Source organism: Mauremys mutica, chromosome 22 (assembly GCF_020497125.1).
Source record: "Mauremys mutica isolate MM-2020 ecotype Southern chromosome 22, ASM2049712v1, whole genome shotgun sequence".
Lineage (NCBI taxonomy): Eukaryota > Metazoa > Chordata > Testudines > Geoemydidae > Mauremys > Mauremys mutica.
The window spans coordinates 13196225-13216081 of NC_059093.1; the positions used below are offsets into that span (position 1 = coordinate 13196225).

The 19857-nt window shown below is 46.7% G+C and overlaps 1 long non-coding RNA gene across 2 annotated transcripts in view; it reads left to right on the forward strand.

Annotated features, from left to right (window-relative positions):
* The first annotated feature begins 1982 nt into the window (after positions 1 to 1982).
* The window catches only part of LOC123354580, a 31090-nt gene continuing 13215 nt past the window's right edge, over positions 1983 to 19857 (forward strand). For both annotated transcript variants that reach the window (XR_006574781.1, XR_006574780.1), the window contains exons 1-2: positions 1983 to 2035; positions 2294 to 2464. This is a non-coding gene — a long non-coding RNA (uncharacterized LOC123354580). The remainder of the gene's footprint in view (positions 2036 to 2293; positions 2465 to 19857) is intronic.

The following is a 19857-nucleotide window of genomic DNA, read 5'->3' on the forward strand; positions in this document are numbered from 1 at the left end:
ACTGAGAAGCACTTGGCCAGGGGAGGGGCAGGTGTCCCAGTGAAAACCAGGCCACGGCCCAATGGCATGACTGAGGGACTATTGCATAGGGTTATCATATGTCCGTATTTTCCCAGACATGTCCTGCTTTTTAGTTCTTAAATTGACGTCTGAGAGGAATTTTTAAATATCTAAAAACGTCCGGGAAAATACAAACATATGGTAACCCTAAGTCCAAAGTCCCGGGGCTGGCAGCGCTTCCTGGGGCAGCTCCCAGCGCGCTCCCCGCTGGCAGGAGCCTGCAGTGTGGGTGGCCCCTAGGCACAGAGGCGGAGGGGGTCTCTGCATGCTGCCCAATCAGAGCTGCGGGGCTTGCAGGCGCCGGCAGCGGGCAGAGAGCCCTCCGGCCCCCGACCCGACCTGACTCTAGGAGCCAGAGGGACCTGCTGGATGCTTCCCAGGAGCTGCCCCAGGCCAGGACTCCCCACCTCACCCCCCCAGCAGGTCCCTCTCGCTCTTAGGGTCAGGTCATGGGGGGGCGGGGGGGCTCTCTGCGCGCTGCCGGCGCCTGCAAGCCCTGCTCCACAGCTCAGGCAGCTCCCACTGGTGCTTTTCCCGGCCAGTGGGAGCCACGGAGCTCGCGCTTGTGGTGGACGCAGCACGTGGAGACCTGTTGGCTGCCCCTGATCCTAGGAGCCAGAAGGACCTGCAACAGGAGGGGTGAGTAGGCGAGCGGTGAGCAGCGGGGGTTGAGTAGGTGAGGGGTGAGTAGGTGAGTGGGGGGCCAGCAGTGGGGGTTGAAGAGGTGAGCGAGCCAGCAGTGGGTGGGCAGGTGGGGGTGAGGAGGCAAGAAGCGGTGAGCCAGCAGCAGGCGGGGGTTCTTGGGGCGGGCATGGGGGTTTCTGGCAGGAGAAGCCGAGCGGTGGGTGGGGGACTGAAGAGGGACGCAGCAAGCCGGCCACAGGCCAGGGGGTGAAGAGGGGTGCGGTGGTGGGACCTGGGGCAGAGCTGACACCCCCCATGGGGTGTCCTCTTTTTTTGAATGTTCAAATATGGTAACCCTACTATTGCGTGTCTGAGCAGTAACCTTGCCATGGCCCATTCACTGAGGCACAGATGTATGATTCCTGTGCCATGGAAGGGTTAATGTCCCCTTTGTTCTGTCCTCCCCCCAGCCCTGCTCATGCCTGGGCTTGAAAGACAGGCAGGTGTCTCTAATCAATTAGAGCTGGCTGTGTGGGAGAATTCCTAATTTACACAGGTGTTCACGAGTAAAGCTGGATCCCAGTTTAGGCTTTTGCAGTTGTAAGTTTTCCTAGCTGTAGTGGGGATTTATCTTTTGTATTGTATTACAGAAGCATCCGGAATCCGCACTGGATCCTGGGACCCTGTTGTCTTAGGTGCTGTATTGTACACATAGTAACAGAGTCCCTGCTCCAAACAGCTTAGAATCTAAATACACACGACAGGCCCTGGGTGGGAATAACATACCTCAGGTCACATCGCAGTGCCAGGGACAGAACCCAGCCAGCCTCCTAGTTTAATGCTCTATCCGCTGGGCTGTACTGCCTTCAATGCCACAACTTCTCTTGCTAATTTTAATGAGAGCGGATGAGTCAATCCTCTGCCCTGCTTTGAAGAAAAAAAAAATCTGTGTTATAAATAAGAAAATAAAAAATAGAATTTGGAAGTTTAGACAAAAGCAAATATGGAATGAAATGTTTTAATGAACATAAAGCACCCAATGAAATGAAAACAAAGGGTTTTGGGGTGGAGCGCAGGTTTTTTGTTTTATGCGCATCCCAGACATGGAGCTACTGCGGGAGACCCAGAAAACCAAACTGACCAGGCTACTGTAATAGTCCCACCTAAAAGGAGACATGCAAAAGATAAAGGAACATGCAATCTGGCTGCATGGGAAAATGCAACCGAGATTGGTTTGGGTTGTTTTTTTTGTTGGCTATTCATTTAAGTTAAACAATCCAGCAATTTCCCTACATTCAGCCAAAGCCTGGAGTGCAAGGAAGAACTGGAGAACAATGCAAAGAAAGGAGAGGTAAAAAATTAGCCTTTTTTTTTTTAAAGAAAATCTTGTAAAGAGGAAATAAATCTTTAAAAAACTGAGTCTCCCCCCAACCCAAATGGGTGAAAGGTGACAATGCAGAAAAAAGCATATGCCCTAACTTTCTCTATTCCTTCTTTACATTTAGAGCTGGGCTGAGTCCCATGGTACTGGTTCTGGTTACCTGATTGGCTGGGCATACCTCCTGTGGTCAAATGGGCTAGTAGAAGCCATAATGACTTTCTTTTTCAGAGCCAGAAGAAGCAGCTGTGTGTTCTGGTGCAGTATGGAGAAAGGGTTGTTTAATGTTTCCTCACCCTGAAGATAGCCCAAGATTTTAGGATCTCGCCTGGCAGCCTCCCACAAAAACATTATGAGAGAGCAAGTTGTCGGAGTATTCATCCAATGAGAAGACAATAAAAGGTAGGATTAAAAATCAAAGTATACCTGAATCTGTTGAGGTGCCTAGGTTTCCCTGGAGTTTGTTTAGGTTGCGGGGCTGGTCCAATAGGGTTTTATTAGTTTAAAATCTGCACATGGGTGGTGGGGGTACTCCCACACCCGCTGGCTTGAAGCGGTTTCCATCATATACAGGGTTTATGGTTTGGTTCAATGGCTCTCAGTACCCCCAAATTGTTCCTGCATCCTTGAATCTACATTTTTTTAAATTTTGTTGCCCTTGTAGTCATAGTGTATAGAGGATACGGATCAGTAATGCTGCTGGAGATAACAGCCTGCCTTGTCTGACACACCATGAACAACAGCAAGAACAATTTAAAATGGGATTTCAAACTTGGTTCGCTTATTCTGGATGCCTGAAATTCTGCTTGAAAGGTGTAGATTTTGTCAACCCTGTGTGTGTGTGTGTACTCCCCATATTAATCTATGTGGGCTTTTTGTACATGTTGTTCTATATCTCTATATGCCAAAAATGCTCAAAAATGGCAGCCACAGGTCTTCTGTGTGACATTTGGAACGGGCAAAATCATGAGCTAGAAGAGGAGAATTTTGACCTGGGGTGAGGGCGGGGGCGGAGGGAGAGGGGATTTGTGGAAGGGGTGGCAGAGTTTGGAATTTGATGGAAAAGCACTTTGAATGCTCAGAGGGTCATGCCAAACAAATGGATCAAAATGTTCCCGCAAAATGTTGTGGAAAGGTCACTGCTAATTTAGATTAGTCCTAGAGGGGATTAGTAGCCATTGCTAATGACTAAGATTCTTTTCTGTCTTCAGTTGCGTAAAGGAACAGTAGTTGTCATGGGTATAGGGCTGGGTGCCCCTCTGTGACCAGTGGTGTACAGTGACAAAACAGGCTTCTGAAACCAATGCATTGTTTATTTTAATCATAGGGACAAAGCATGTAGAGAAAAAGGCAGACCTAACTTCTTCAGACACCCCCAGCAGGTGCGTGTCTCAATTTGGTTCCCACAAACTCCCTGCTCTCTTGAGAGAGAGACTCGTTTTAGTTTGCTATCGTTTTTTAGTTCTTCGAGGTCCTAGGCTTTTTCCTGTCCTGGTATTGTCTCTTAACAATCCTCAAGTGTTTGCAAAAAAAAGTGGCTTATCTGTACCCATTTTTCTTCATTTTTGCTTGACAAGGGAATGGGTTAACTATGGGTAGGATGACCAGATGTCCCGTTTTTAAAGGGACAGTCCTATTTTTGGGGGACTTTTTCTTCTATAGGCACCTATGACCCTCCACCCCTAGTCCCGTTTTTTCACAATTGCTATCTGGTCACCCTAACTATGGGCCTGATTTTGAGCTGAATTTAACTCCTGTTGTCACAACTTTCCATTGATTTCAACCAGAATTGGACCATGGCCTAATGGGGGGTGCCGAAAATCTACATCTCCCACTGAAATTAATGGGAGCTCCCAGGTACTCAGTGCACTTGTAAAATCAGGCCCTAGATCGCTAATGCATTTTTAAAGTACCCACTATTATAGTATCTAAACCAATGAGGTAGGATGAAAAGCATCCCTCCATATTTGTAAATAAATGGGCTAGTAAGGCCATATCGCCATACAAAAGTTGTACTGCTCTAACTACTGTTGAAGTAGTACAAACTTCCTTTTGTGTGTGCAGATAAGGGCCATTTCTAGCCCTCGGCTCCAACTTCCAGGGGACACCAAACTGCTTATTCCTGTAGAGCAGTGGCTCTCAACCTTTTTTCTGGTGACCCCTTTCACACAGCAAGCCTCTGAGTGAGACCCCCTCACACACCCCTTAGAAATTAAAAACACTTTTAAATATATTTAACACCATTATAAATGCTGGAGGCAAAGCGTGGTTTGAGGTGGACGCTGACAGCTTGCGACCCCCCATGTAATAACCTCGCGACTCCTTGAGGGGTCCAGTTTGAGAACCCCTGTTGTAGAGGGAGGGGAATAGGCTATGTTAGTATTGTGTGCAGTAGAGGTTGTACCAGTGTAACTATCAGTACCACTAACTGACTTAGTTATATACCAGTACAACAGCTGTGTAGACCAGGCACAGGTGGGAAAGGGTCAGTCGGACTTGCGTGAAAGCCACATGCAGAATGGTGATTGAAGGGACAGCGGATTGTCCTAGAATCTCTGTTGAGAAGGATGAAATATCTCAAGGGAAATGTGACGCAATTTCCAGCCGAACGTAGCACATTTTACAAATGCTTTAACCGTTAATTAATATCAAAATCTGCAGCCCATTATGGGGCTTTGGCAACACATTTCACTTCATACTCAAATAATTGGGAGACTGCCCGAGTGTATTCATAGGCCATCTCCCAGGGCTACAGTAAAGGCTATTGTCTTGTGTGAAGTAGTAATTTGCCCCTCCCACACCACTTTACTCTCTGCATGACCTTTGGAAGTGGTCAGTTGCCTTTACCATACATGGAAGAGCATCTTCAAACCAAGCGCTGAGGCTAGGAGGTATTTTTATTTTTGTAAACCTAAAGTATCATTGTTACTAAAAAATCTGGGGACTAGGAAGAAAAAACTCTCTCTGCAAACTCAGCCAAGCATTGCAATGTGGTTTAGATTTAGTGCTAGAATTATGTCATCACTGAGCCCTGCGGCCCAAGCAGGAACTTCTGGTATATCTCATGATGGAAGGTCAGCCTGAACGAAGGGCGACAGTGTCTTGTTCTGATGACTGAGGAGCAGCCTCTAGCATACTAAGCATAGGACTGGGAGCCTACACTCCTTGAGCCAAATTTCCAAAATTCGGCTTCTATTTAGGCACCAGAATGGGGGGGCTAGATTTTCTGAAGAGCTCAGTAGCAAGGGTCACATCATTCCCTGCCCAGAAGTGTCCTGATGAGAGCTGCTGGGTGCTGTGCTCTGTTGAAAAATACAGGGCTTTGGAGCTGTGCTCTGGCTCCGTGCCAGCACCAGGCAAAAACCTGCAGCTCCACTGCTCTGGGGCTGCTCCAGGCTCCGCTCCAAAGCCCTGGAAAAATCTGACCCTGGACTCTGTTTCTGGCTCCACCACTGACTCCGTACGTTTGAGCAAGTCGTTGTAGTGAAGGCACTGAACTAGTTCAATTCCCTGCTCTGTGTGACTTCGGCCGAGCCCCTGAATCTCCCTCTTAGTTCCCCACCTATAAAATGGGGATAAAAATACTTCTATTCTCCCCTCATTGTCTTGTCTGTGTAGATGAAGTGACCAGTTAGACCGGGAGTCTGCAGCAGAGCTGGGTGGTGAACCTAGATCTGCAGAGCTCCAGTCCAGTGCTATAATGAGCCATCCTTCCTTAGACCTCCAGATTACACTTCCTTAAAGGTAAAATGGAAGTGTATCTAGTAGTTAGGGCAGGGGATTGGTAGCCAAGTGACCTGGGTTATTTCCTGACTCCACCATTAACTCGCAAGACCATGAGCAGAATACTTCACCTTCCTGGTTGAGGGTGTGTCAACAGTGCAGCGAGGGAGATAGCACAGGTCATAGCCTGGGCCAGTCGCCCTAGTACGTAGTACGGGGGGATTTGTACACACGTAGCTAGCCCAAGCTGCTGCTGCTGCTACCCCCAGCGACACTCCTCTGTCTAGTGCCCTTGCTCAAGCAAAGCTTGCATGTGTGTCAACTCATGCTGGGGAGTATCCTCCCAGGAGCTGCGTCGACGTACTTAGCCTCTTCCTCTGTAAAACCGACGTTTGTGATTTGCTTTGAGGACCTTCAGCGAAAGGCATTATATCCGTGCAGAAGGGTTAGCCCTTTAACCATCATTAATAATGCAGTTATCTTAATAAAAGAACGGATTATGACATGACAGTTGTATTGAGGTTTAACAGCTGCCATGGATCCACTGAATTATAGGTTTGTTAATCCTCAATGAGGGTGTTCCATTTTGTCAGCTGATTTTTTTTTACTGAACATGCAATAAGTGTCTTACTCAAGTGAATCTCTATTAAACGCATATGTGGAATCTTAATTTGAAGCATGGCAGAAAAGAAGGACTCGGTTCAATTAATAAAATCCTGTTTAAACACGATGGGCTCCAAAATCCATCCAATGCCAAAGCAAACTGTGACCTGTAAACTTCAGGCCAGATGTCTCATATGGGGTGTAATAAAAAGCCAAAGGATGTGGGAGGGAGGGAAAAAGGTCTGAGGGGAACAGTTTGACCCTTGAATCTCCAATCCATACAAAGGGGTTTCGTTTCCATTCAGGAAATACAGACTTCTTCTGTGTTGTTCATATTCAAACTGTGTGTTCAATAGTCCCTCTTCTCCCTCTCCACCCAGCAGCAGCAACAGCTGTAAGTAACGCTGGTGAGCAGAAACCAGATCTTGTAGCGAGGTTCAGGACACTTTCTATGCCTGCCCTCGAAACGATGGAGAAAAAAGGGACATCAAATGTAGTTGCAGTTGCCGAGATGGCTTCATAGGTCATGGGCTGGGTTTTGGCCTAGCAATAGGCCCAAACAGAAGCTCCCGATCTGAGTACCCAGTGGTCTGAGGGAAAGGTTGATCTTGTGGTTTAGACTCTTGACTAGGAGGTAGGAGACCTGAGTTCCACTCCTGGCTCTGATTCTGACTTCCTGAGTGACTTTGGGCAAGTGTCTTCACCTCTTTGTGCCTTCATAGTGTCTCTCTCTCCCCTCCCCCCCAACCCTTCCCCATCAGTAACTTGGGGAGAAGACTTCCCTGCCTCACTGGTATATTGTGAGAGTACATTAACTAATCTTTGTGAGAGGCTCAGATACTGTGTTGACGGAGGCTATATAAGTACCGGGATAGATGTAAGCTTTTCAGCTGGCCCATCTCCCTAGACACAGCAGTTTGACTCAGCCTGTCAGAGAACAGCCCTGAGCTTTGGGGAAGTTCAAATCCAGACTGAAACTCTCCAGGGCCCTAGTACTGATCGTAGGGTCCGATGTGGGGCATATTGTGTATTCGTTCCACCTATATGTAAATACATCCCTTTGGAGAGGAGGGGGAGGTGATTGGTCCAGATTTCTGCAGCTGGCTGAGCCACCCTCATTTTGAGCAAATAAAATCTAGAATTGAAGTAGGTGACTGGCACCTAGGTCTCCAGGGTTCTATTCCCACCTCTGTCACTGACTCACTAAGTCACCCTGGGCAAGTCTCTTCACCTCTGTTGTACGTTTGCCCCTCTGTAAAGCAAGGCTATTTGCCTGCTTCAGAAGGGGTGTTGTGTGGCTTGATTTACAAACATGAACTACTACAAGATCATCTGATATGATAACAATAGCACTTTCTCAGCTGGAAATACTTTACCAAGGTGGGTAGAGTATCATTATCCCATTTTACAGAGAGGGAAACAGAGGTACAAGGAGGCAAAGTGATTTGCCCAAGGCCACAAAGTGGGTCAGTGGCAGAGTTATTAAAAGAAACAAACAGTCTCCTGACTCCCATGCCCACTTCAAACAGTCAACAGCTACTCTGAGGAAAGGGGCTATAACCGAATGAAATTTTGTATTACTATTTGGGATGTATTGTAAGGATTAGGGTTTGGTTGAATTTCTCTTGTGGCAAAGAACTGGGCGGCATTGGGTACAGGATTCCATGTTGGAAGCATTTCCAGAGAGGCCAACCCCACTTTCCATACTTAAGTATTGACCCCTGTGTGTTCTTGTGTTAGTGGGAGTTGATCTCCACAGTTCTGGTCCCGCCTACATCTGCCCACCTCTGCCACCATTTTCTCCCTGCTCGGACCATGGGTCTCTCAGGGTAGCTCCATTTGTCTCACTCTTGACTTCACAGCCTTATCCAGACTATCCTGTGTGCTTGGACCAGCTTTCAAACTGCTGTCTGCTGAGCCCTCCTCATTCCAGCCAGCTGTCCTGGGCACACCTCGCTCTGGGTCTGTTCGCTGGCTTGTACCCATTTGTTCTCGGATGCATGCTTCAGGCCAGGATCTTGTTGTAGAATGACCAGACGTACTGTTCCGATTTTGAGGAGTTTGTCCCGCGTCCCGACCAGAGTACAGTCAGGACGCCATTTGTCCCGATATTTTGTTTCCTGGTCTTCGGGAGCAATTCGGAGAATTTGGACGGTCTTCAGTGGTATTTCAGCAGCGGGTGCTGCTTTCTTTGGCGGCAAGGTTTATTACTCACCGCCAAAATACCACCGAAGACGGTCCGCGACTGAAGGCCTCTCTGCCGAATTGCTGCCGAACTCCCGGAAAGGTGAGTGTAAATTAAAAAAAAAAAAAAAATTTAAATGCCCCCCTGCCCCCCGCGGCGGTCCCGATATTTTCCCCTTAACATCTGGTCACCCTATCTTGTTGGCCTTTTGCTGAGCATGTTCTACCTGGTGAGAAAAGGCAGAACCCCTTCTCCAGATCTTACCCTCCTTATGGTGGCATAACACCTTTCTTACATTGTAAGCTGTTCAGGAAAGCAGCCATGTCTGCTTCTCTGTCTGTGTTGTACTGAGCACAACAGGGCCCAATCCTGACTGGGCCAATGGGCTGTATCCTGATAGAAGTAATAACTATGCTGAATAAGGACTACGGTCTTGAGGCTTTGATGCATAAGAATAAGGGGGTGCGGGGGGGGGAATAAAACCTATTAGATCATCTAATCCCTTTCCTCCGCTATTGGAGAACTGTTTCCTATATTCCATTCTCCATTGTTTTCTCAAGTCTTATTATAAATGTACCCTGGGGTACAGATTCCACCTCTGTCCTTGGGAAATGATTCCACAGCCTATGAGGTCTCACCATTAAGAGTTTTTCCTGATATTCAGCCTAAATTTTCCCTTTCCTAATTTCATCCCATGACTCCTCATTATACCCGCCCCCTTCTATTGTCCTAAATAATTCCACTCTCCGTAATGTTTATTTGATCTGTATATCACTTACCAGTTTATGTTCCCTCCCTCGCCCCTCTTAATCATTTTCTCCTGAGTCAGTTCCTCCAGCCCCCTCTTAATTTTTGTTGTGATTCTTGGAATCCCAGTTGGTTCCAGTATTCATTGCAATAACATCACTGTCTTCAAGAACTGAGAGAGACATTTTGGGGTTCAACCCAGACCAATAAAGGGATGTGTCACTTCCTACTCTGCAACTCTGGCTGCCTTCAATGCTATGCTGTTGTGGTTCACAGCCCGGACACCAACAGCCAGCCTATAAGCTCGCAGGTCACACTCTGGCTTCTACAGCCCGGTTACTTTTTGCAGAGACCCCTACACCTCTCCAGTCCCAAATTTCTCCCAAGCTGTCAGCCTTGTAGTGTCAAGTCCTGCTGACCGTAGCACACTCAGAACCTTGTTTGTTGCTCCTTTGAAGAGTCTATACACGGCTCCTCATTCATTTGACAAACACTTTCATTTCTAGCACAGCACTGAATTGGTTTCTTGTAAAAGCAAAACAAGTTTATTAAACAAAAAGTCCTGGCTTTAAGTGATACTAAGTATCAGGGGCCAAGACAGAAATGATTACAAACAAAAATAAAAATAGACTTCTAAACAAAACTTAACTTCGGCAAGTTACAATCTTTCTCACCTGTATTCAGTTCCCAGAGATTTCCTCTCCCTCGCATGAGGGGCCCAGTATTCTGTGATTTCAAGAGGTCTGGCCTCTTGAACCCCCACCCCCAAGTGATGGATACCTATGGGGGCGGGGGGTCTCTCTCCTTTCTTTTTATAGTCCAATATGCCTTTGAAATGTATTCTTTGAAAAGTAAACCCCAATAAAGTTCCTTCTCCCTGCTGGCTGTGGACACCTGGCTGCCCTCTCCCCCACTGGTGATTTTTTACAATGCCAATGATCTCTCCCTGCAACCGCCAATGCAAATGAATAGCCCATTGAATTTGGCCACACGTGATTTGAGGTGTTGGCCTCTTTTCTTTGTCAGGAGAAAACCTGTTTATCAACTGCCCCTGGCATGTCTGGTTTGTACATCTTTTAATCACAGACTTTAAAGCATAATATTAGTGAATAGCCATAAATCCTCATCTAGTGTTATACATACCTTTCACAATGATATTAATCACCAGTGTGTCATTAGTTTTCAGAAAAGGCATACTCAATACACTTATAATACAGTATTGTATACAGTCAGTTAATTCATTTATCTATCGTTTGAGGTTCAGACCTCTCATCTCTATAGTTAAGAGGCTATCTGCCCCACTCTAGGTTGATGGTTTTGTTTACCTTTTATATAAATGTACCTTGTGACGGGGTGCTCCACTCACCACTAGGATGGCGCCTCCTGCTGGTTGTTCTGGGGGATAGCTCACAAGGTTGAAGCCCAATCCCACAGTTGCACTCTGTCTCTCTGGGTCTGCAGCCCCTCTGTAACTCCACGAGCTGCTGCTGCCTTGTCATGACTCAGCGCTCCGGCCAGGTCACGATCTGCATTGTCCCTTTTTGGGGTATCAAAGTCTTCCTTCAGCAGTCCTGGGCAGTCTTCCCATTCACTGGCCTGTGGTGCCTCTCCCTCAGTGGCTGGCAGGGGAACACGGGCCCACTCTCTACCCCGGGTTCCAGCTCAGGGACACTCCAGAAAGCTGTCAAGGTCTGTTCTCTTCTAGGCCTTACTGCCTTTCCCTCAGCCCTTTCCTACCTCCCTGGCTGCCCCCTGGGTTTACCAGCCCAAATGTACCTCCCTTCTCCCAGGGAGTGATTGCAGACTTTCCCAGCAGCCCTCTCTGCTTCCAGTTTCCTGTCTTGATAGTCCCAGCCCAGCTCATTCATCTTCAACTGGGCTTCTTCATTCAATTTGGGGATTACTTAGCCACCTGGTTCCTCTCAGCTGTGGCCTGTTGGGTTAATTAGCTCCCTTCTTGTCTTCATTAACTCTTTCAGGACAAGTGTGGGGTGAACACCCTGTCACAGACTTCATTGTTTCTGCCTGATGACCAGGTTGATCAGACAAGCAAATACACATTTCTTTATCTAAGGCAGACTTTGCTTATGAACTGCTTTCCAAAACAAATGTTAAAAACATACTTCTGGCACATATCCATAGCGCTTTGGACACACCCCAAATGTACATCACACAAGAATACTAATGGTCAGAGAGTTATGAGTTTTCCGGTGAGATGCCACCATTTGGGTATATATCATGTCAACAGTGTGCTAGGTGTAGTGACTATGTCAGGCCTCACAAGAATTTCTGATGCAGAGCAGTGAACCACTAATCGGCCTCAGTGTCATAACAATATGATTTATCTTCTTCGATCATGGACACCATTCTGGATATGGCATACCTGCAAGGGCACTGGAACCGGAGAAGCCAGGGGGCCCATGGTCCTCCCACTTTTTGAAAGTGGAAGGGCCTGGCCTGTCCACTTCTCACCACAGGTCTCCCTCCCTTCCCCACCCCCCCAGCCAGGTCGGCAGCTGGAGCCCATTAGGGAAGCCCGGGCAGCATGGGGCGCCATGCCATGGACCCTCCACCTGCCTGAGATGGGGTGGGGGGTGAGAGCAGCCCCCTGCATTTGTGACCTTTTGATGTTCATTTCCTGGGAACACGCGAGGGAATTTTCCTAGTGTGAATCCTGTTTTGTGAATGATTAGGCAGCAGGTGTGCTGAGACCACTGCCCATCCTGCTAGCCGATATTGTCTCATTGTTTCTTTGTGCTCTCCTATCTGTCGTCTCTTGTCTTATACGGAAAGTGTAAGCTCTTGAAAGCAGGGACCTTCTCTTTGTTCCGTGTTTGTACAAGGCCTAACACAATGGAGTTCCAGGCCATGACTCAGGCTCTGGGGGGCACCATGGCAATACAAATTAATAAGAAAGTGAGTTTTATGCTTGAATCCTCCACTCTATCAATGCAAAATTCTAATTGTAGATTTTGCTGCATTATTCACAACTTTAGTTCTGAGCTTTCCAACTAGCAAACAAAAACCACACCATGTGACCTATGTCACTAACCAATGCCACATGAAGCTCGAATATTGAATATTGTAAACAATTGCTTGACAATTTGGGGGATAAGTCTATGTCCGTTTATGGATTCCGGTTTGGTTTTGCAAATGCCATGTATTTCAAACTCCATTTTGAATGTCACCTTTGAGCCTGGATTTTGTAGTAGGAACTTGACACCTAGTGGAGAGACTGTGTCTGGGAAGCTGTGACAGAGCAATCAGGGGGCCAACAACTACTCTACAATGGGTCTGCCAGCAGCAGGGCCATTGACTTTGTGAGGACCCTAAGGAAGAGTGTGTTCAAGAGTTTGTTGTGTGTCCATAGATCTGTGTTTCTCTTGTGCTTCTTTAAGAGTACAGTGTGTTTGCAGTCGCACACATGTGTAAGAAGTTCCTTTGCTAAGCCTGTGTTTCCTTGACTTACTACCACATTGTAACTAGGAAACCAGAGTTCCCACAGCCAGATGGACTAAGGGGAAACGTGTTTCAGCAACTGGGGGACTTGGGAGGAGTGAGGCACTGGTTTCAGGATCTCAGCCTCCAGACTGCAGGGTCCCGCTCCCCAAAAAGGGTGTCAGAGACAGCATCTGCACCTGACCATGCACTTGAGGTACCCAGAGCTGGGAACAGCAATCAGTGGCTACTCAGAGCCGGGGACTTGGAAGCATGTGGGATCCAGTGGTTGGATCCAAACCAAGACTAGTGTCCGTCCAGAGAATGAGACTGGGCCAGGTTGTGACAGATGGTTATTGACACAGAGGGAAACTTCTGTGAATAACTTCAAATTCAGGAACATCACCATCTGCTAATGAAAAGAAAAACATGTACAATTTGGCATAATAAATTATTTGTTAGCGATTATTCACTCGGCAACAATGTTTTTTAGCTGTGTTCCTGGTTAAAAACTTCTTAACTTTGTGGTCACAAATGGAGCAAATTGTAAACTATTTGAATAGAATAGAGGTAGAGAAGGGAAGTGGAGGAATTAATTCAGATGCTTGGGTTGACCCGTAGTGTTTAACATCAATTGTTCATGAGGGGGTATTTGTGATGGAGGGGGAGGACGTGATACCATCTCAGATCACAGAACTTTCAGATAAATAGGGTTTTACTATCTGAGTGGGGAGAATGGGAGGAGGTGGTATAAGTGCAGAGGAAGCGAATGGGGACATGTCTATGGTAGGCTCAGATGAACAGGAAGGTCCTTTGTTACTGATGGGAAAAGCTTTTGCTTCACCTTGCTACTGTCTGTCCTTCAACTCAACAAAGTGTCCTATTTTTACCATGTTTTGCCCGGAGCAATTTTGTAAGACTAATATGCGGTCTGAACAGCCCCAAGCCTGTTTTACCTCACTGAGACTATAATTATCCTGAAATTGAAATTCATCACCCCGCAGAGACCTTGTTTTAATGAGTGGGTTGTCTGTCTGCTGATGCTGCAATAGTAACAGAACCTCTGGCTTCTTTGCAAAGTGCCCATCGTATTACAGAAAAGTGATTGGGGCCAGAGTGCTTGTATTGGCAGTGCCCTTGTTATGAATAACCAGGCAGATGCAGAGGGCTGTGGCGAATGTCTTTACTGTAACTCTCAACTCAACTGCCTACTTGACGCTCACTTGAGGAGTGCGCCCAATAATGGTGGATAAATCCAAAAAAAGATGGGAAAACATTGAGGCATCTTGTAGATGGCTGTGTTATGCCTGCCCTGAATTGTTATTCTGGAAGAGCCTAATTGTCCATGTAGCCGGCTATCTTGTCTCTGACAATGGCCAGCACCAGATATTTCAGAGGCAAGTGCAAGGAACCCCATAATGTACAATTATGGAATAACCTGTCCCTCAGGGAAGTTTCTTCCTGACCCCCAGCAATGAGTGGTTGTCTTATGCCCTGAAGCATGAGGATATTTTCTTTAAAAATTGTTATCCTGTCTAAGGTAGCCGTGGATGTTCTCATGTCCAATCCTTTCTGGGATTCTGCTAAACTGATGGCCTCAGTGATAACATGTGGATGTCACAGGAAATAAGTTAGTATTATGTTGACATATCCTTTATTAATTGTAGATTCAAGGGGTGAAATAGGTTACCACTCCAGATATTTGTGCCCATGGAAGTTACAAGTGAAGTTAAAAGCCAGCAAAATGATGTACTTGTGACAAGCCAGGACAATGGACATCTCTCTTGTAGATTTGGGATCAGCTATATCCTGTCAGAAGAACTGAGGGGTTGCTTAACACTTACAGTTTTTCTGGTGTCTGTCTGTATTTACTTATGATAGAGGCTTTGGTCCTGGTATCCAACAGTAATAGAATCTTGCCTAGGGAGTTGTCCATGGCACATGTTGTCTTTCTGTGGCTCAGTTTCCTGTATGTGAAATGGGGATAATGCTTCTTTTCCCCATCCTTTTCTATCTTTCCTATTTTGGTAGCAAATTCCTCAGGACAAGGTACCTAGTGCAATGAGCCCTGGTCTCGGTTGGTGTCTCTAGGTATTGCACACCCTCTCTGTGGCAACTACAGTTCTTGGGTGTATGAACACTCCCTATGAGGACAGTGTTAGACACACATGAAAGTAAACGCCCTTTAATGAGCCAGTGCAGCTAATTGAGTACATCTCCCTGTTTTGTTTATTACCCATGAGGATTTATGACTTTCTCCTAACCTCCACCAGTTCCCACTGCTCTAATCTCTCCGGGGCCTTTTTTTAAATATATATCCTTCCTTGGGTGTGTGCTACATTTCCAACCAAGATGCTATCCACAAATCAGATCATGGCGGAATTTACACTAAACAACTGGACACAGATGGAAATGAAGCATCCATGTGAGGTACTTGGCTCTTTCACATTCATTTGGTCAAAAAAAATCCTCTGAAAATGTGTAAACACCTTGCCTGGACTACACCGGGAAGCAATCCCTTCTGTAAGCCTGAAATATGCTTCCCCGGTGGGACTGAAGAAGTCTGCAGTGAACACCAGTTGACTGTGGACCAGTGTCTTCTGACAATTGATCCCACTTGCCTATACACAAGACTCTGTCCCACCCATGTCCTATGTTGTTGTTCTCCTTGGTGGGCCGTGTTTTACAGCCTAGCTGTAAGGGCCTTTTCTGTGTATGTGTGAGTACCCTGTGTGGCAGTTGCCAGTTACTGGGGTAGAGGATGACTGTCCGAATAACTCTTTTTTTCCTCATTCTTGTCCACGGTTTCTCAGCTCCCAGAGAGGGTACATCAAGCCTTATGCAATAGCTCACTGGTTCAGTTTCACTTGGGATTGGCTGGTTTCTGTAAAGTGCCTTGAAATGTTGTGCAAGAAATTGAAATATGCTGGTAGTACAGCAAAGTGTGTTACAACTCCTCTCAACCCATCCAACATTACAGTATCTGTGACGCTGTATGGAATCTGGGGGACACCTGAGGATATGCATATCAATATTGTAAAATTGCAGTGAGTTATGCTAGCTATGCCACGTAGGATATCTGCAAAAATGTTATAATTTGCCAGATATGATCATCTCATTTATGTGTGTATTAACTTTGTATTTTGGGTTATAGATATATATGTATGTCTTTATTTCAAATCTGGGCTATGCTTCTGGGTGACGCTCCCAGAGAGTTTGGCATCAGCACTGCCAAGCCATTAAGGACCATCAGCTATACAATTGACCCATTGCGAGAAGGCAGATCCACCTTATGACTCAGCAAGGCAGGCAGGGGCCTGCCTATGGACAGAACTCTAAGGCCTCCAAGCAGTTTGTGTTTGAAACAAAGGAAGCAGAGGCGGCATTGCAAAAGACTATAAAAGGCAGCTGTGTCTTCTCCATTTTGTCTTTAATCCTGCTGTTTACCTCTGGAGGAACTTAGATACAAACTGAAGCTCTGAATAAAGGACTGAATAACCCATCCAAGCTGTGGATGTGTTTCAGACAGGGCCGGCGCAACCCATTAGGCGACCTAGGCAGTCACCTAGGGCGCTAACATTTTTGGGGGGCGGCCGCCCCAGTTGTCGGTGGTATTTTGGCGGCGGGACCATCCGCCGCCTCTATCGGGGGCGCCATTTTGGGGGCGGGACCTTCCGCCGCCTAGGGCGCCAAAAAAGCTGGCGGCGCTCCTGGTTCCAGAGGGACTTTCAAGCCAGCGAACTCACCAATACTGCTAGGAACCCTGATATATGGACTTTGAAGTCTTCGTATGTATATGACTGTTTTACCGTTTAACATCTCTCCTTGTTTTTTTCTTCTTTCTTTATAATAAACCTTTAGTTTTAGATACTAAAGGATTGGCTGGCTGCATGGTATTTTGGGTAAGAGCCAAACCTATACTGACCTGGTAATGTGGCTGACCCTTTGGGGTCAGAAGAACATTTTGTAGAGTGAGCAGAGTTTTTTAAATAACTTCTCATTGTACTGGACCTAGGTGCTGATTGGGAACCAGAGAACTGGAATGCAATAAAGGAGGCTGTGTAATTTCTTTTTAGCTTCTAGGTAACCAGTGTGGGGGATCAGAAGCACAGTTTGTGACTAGTTGGGGAGTTTAACTTTAGTGTTACCCACCAGTCTTGGGAGTATCTGCTCTCCCTTTTGCAGCCTGCACTGACCTTGGCATTTCCAGTGAGGGCTGCCCCAGGCACCACAGGTCACAGTACCCACTGACCAGTCTGGGATTTCTGCTCTCAGCTGTTCTTGGTCTGTAAACAACCTTTTTTTTTTCCCCCTCTGGGAATTCCTAGAATCACAGACGTTAGAGATGGAAAAGATCTATGAGGTCATCTGGTTCATCCACCTCCTCCTGGGGCAGATTTGTTCCCTACATTATATTTTCCTGTATTTTGTCCAGTTTTCAGTGATTTAAGCAATGGGACTTCCATCATTTCCCTTTGGGGACTGTTCCACAGCCTGGCAGACCTCTCACCATGAGGAAAGTTTTTCCTAATGTTCGACCTAACCGTTCCATTTCTTAACTCCATCTCCTGGAACGGCGAGGAACATAAAATATAGAATTTTGTTGAGAATTAGTTAAGTGAGACCATCTATCATCTTACTCTCTAGGTGTCAATCTTACAATTGTGATTTACCCTTTTCATGCCAGTCAAGTGAACGTAAGAACAACCATATCAGGTCCGACTAATGGTCCATCTAGCCCCGTATCCTGTCTTCCAACAGTGACCAATGCCAGGCGCTTCAGTAGGAATGAACAGAACAGGCAATCATCACGTGATCCATCCCCTGTCATCCACTCCCAGTTTCTGGCACTCAGAAGTTGGGGACAACCAGCGCATGGGGTTGCATCCCTGACTATCTTGGCTCATAGCCATTGATGGACCTATACTCCAGGAACTTGTCTAGTTCTTTTTTGAACCCCGTTATAGTTTTGGCCTTCGCAACCACCCTGGCAACAAGTTCCCCAGGCTGTCTGTGCGTTGTGTGAATAAATACTTCCTTTTTTGTTTGTTTTAAACCTGCTGCCTATTTGTTTCATTGGGTGGCACTGGTTCTTCTGTTATGTAAAAGAGTAAGTAACACTTTCTTATTCACTTTCTCCACACTAGTCATGATTTTATAGACCTTTATCATATCCTCTATTAGTCATCTCTTTCCAAACTGAACAGTCCCAGTCTTTTTAATCTCCTCATATGGAAGCTTTTCCAGATCCTTAATCATTTTTGTTGCCCTTCTCTGTACCATTTCCAAGTCTAAAATAACCTTTTTGAGATGGGGTGACCAGAACTGCACACAGTATTCAAGGTGTGGGCCTACCATGGATTTATCGATTGGCATGATGATATTTTCTGTCTTCTTAGCCACCCCTCCAGTCCAGTGAAAACCGCACCAAGTGTTGCACCCCATTTGCCCAGGTACAAGTCTGTTCTACACTGTCTTGTTGCTGATTATTTCAATTGAATATTGATTAAAGGCAGTAGCATGACAGAGTCAAAACTTTCATCCATGAAATAAGGCCAGCCAGAGTAGCAGCAGTGTAACTTTCCCGTCCCTTAGCTGGGCAGCTGATGAGTGATTACTTGAATGAATTGCCAGTCAATTATAAGCAGGCAGGATGCTTATTAATTAAACTGAGAGAACAGTAGAGAACTTTACGCTCTCCTGAATACCTGGGAGCACTTGCAGGCCTACCCTTATCCCTGAGGCTGTCCCTGAGCCGGAGCCTAGGCTGCCTCCTCTGGGTAACAGAGGTGAACTCTCTGCCATTGCTCCTAGTTAGCTGGGTCCTAAGATTTCAGCTACCTGGTAGCTGCCACCTCTGCCCCTTTCAGTCAACCCCAGTGTTTTCCCACACAGCGCACTTAACCTATGGCTCTCGATGCCGTAAGATATCACTAGGGCCAAGACTAGCAGGGTTCAATGAAGGATTGATCACTTATCTGGATAACAAGAATATCCCCATTTGTTGCAGTTAGGGCTTAAAAATCCTGAGGTTTGCAAGGCTGCCTGCTTCAGGACATGAGCCAATTTCTAATTGCTGAAGAAAATTTTTCTGTGAGCTGGTTATTCCATCACGGCTTATTGCAGGATTTCTTCCACATTCCCCTGAAGTATCTGCTGTTGCCCACTGTTGAGGTCAGGATATTGAATGAGATGGACCGTTGGTCTGATCCAGTTTGACAGCTGTTTTATTGAGGCTTTGCCTCTGCTTAACATCCCCATCAGGAAGTAGGTGTTTCCCTTCCCCCCCTTCTTTCTGTAGTACTTGAGAAGCTGTTGATTTTTCTGGTGGGGGGGGGGGTGGTAATCCTGTCTATGCCCCTTACCTGACAGGGTGACTCTGGCGACTCTAATATAAAATATAACCTGCTAAATGGATCAGTCACTAGAGGGTAAAGCCGCTTCCTGGGACCTAGCCATCTGCCTTGAATGGTTTAGAGTAGACAACAAATCCTGCATCTTGGCAGGGGGTTAGACTAGATGACCCTTGCGGTCCATCCTGACCCTGGGGTTCTGTGATTCTATAATTAATTCTTTTCAACACTGGCTTTGTTTTATTTGTGTAATGAAAAACGGTAATGTACATTTTAAGAAATGTAGCACAATTTGGCCAAAGAGGAGCCAGTGGAAGAGGAAGTGAAAAGAGTGAAAGCTACTGATAATTAAGGCTCTGATTTAGTCACAGAATCCGTGACTTCCAAAGACCTCCATGACTTCAGGCAGAACCGGCTGGGAGCTGCAGGGTCCCCTGCCACCTGCAGAGGCAGGGAGCTGTGAGATACCCCTGCTGCCCCATGCGGTGGGAGCCCCACGCAACTCTCAGTCATTGCAGGTGGCAAGCCGAACCCCACAGCTCCCAGCCACCGTGGGTGGTGGGGGGGATCCCCGCTGCTCCTGGGGCCCCCCCAGGTGACAGGGGGGAACCCCAGAGCTCCTGACGGCTGCTGGTGGCAGGGGGAACCCCCGCAGCTCCAGGCTGCCATGGGTGGCAGGGGGAACCCCCACAGCTGCTGGCCACCTTGTCAGCAGGCAGGGGGCCCTGATGCTCCTGGCCGCCCTG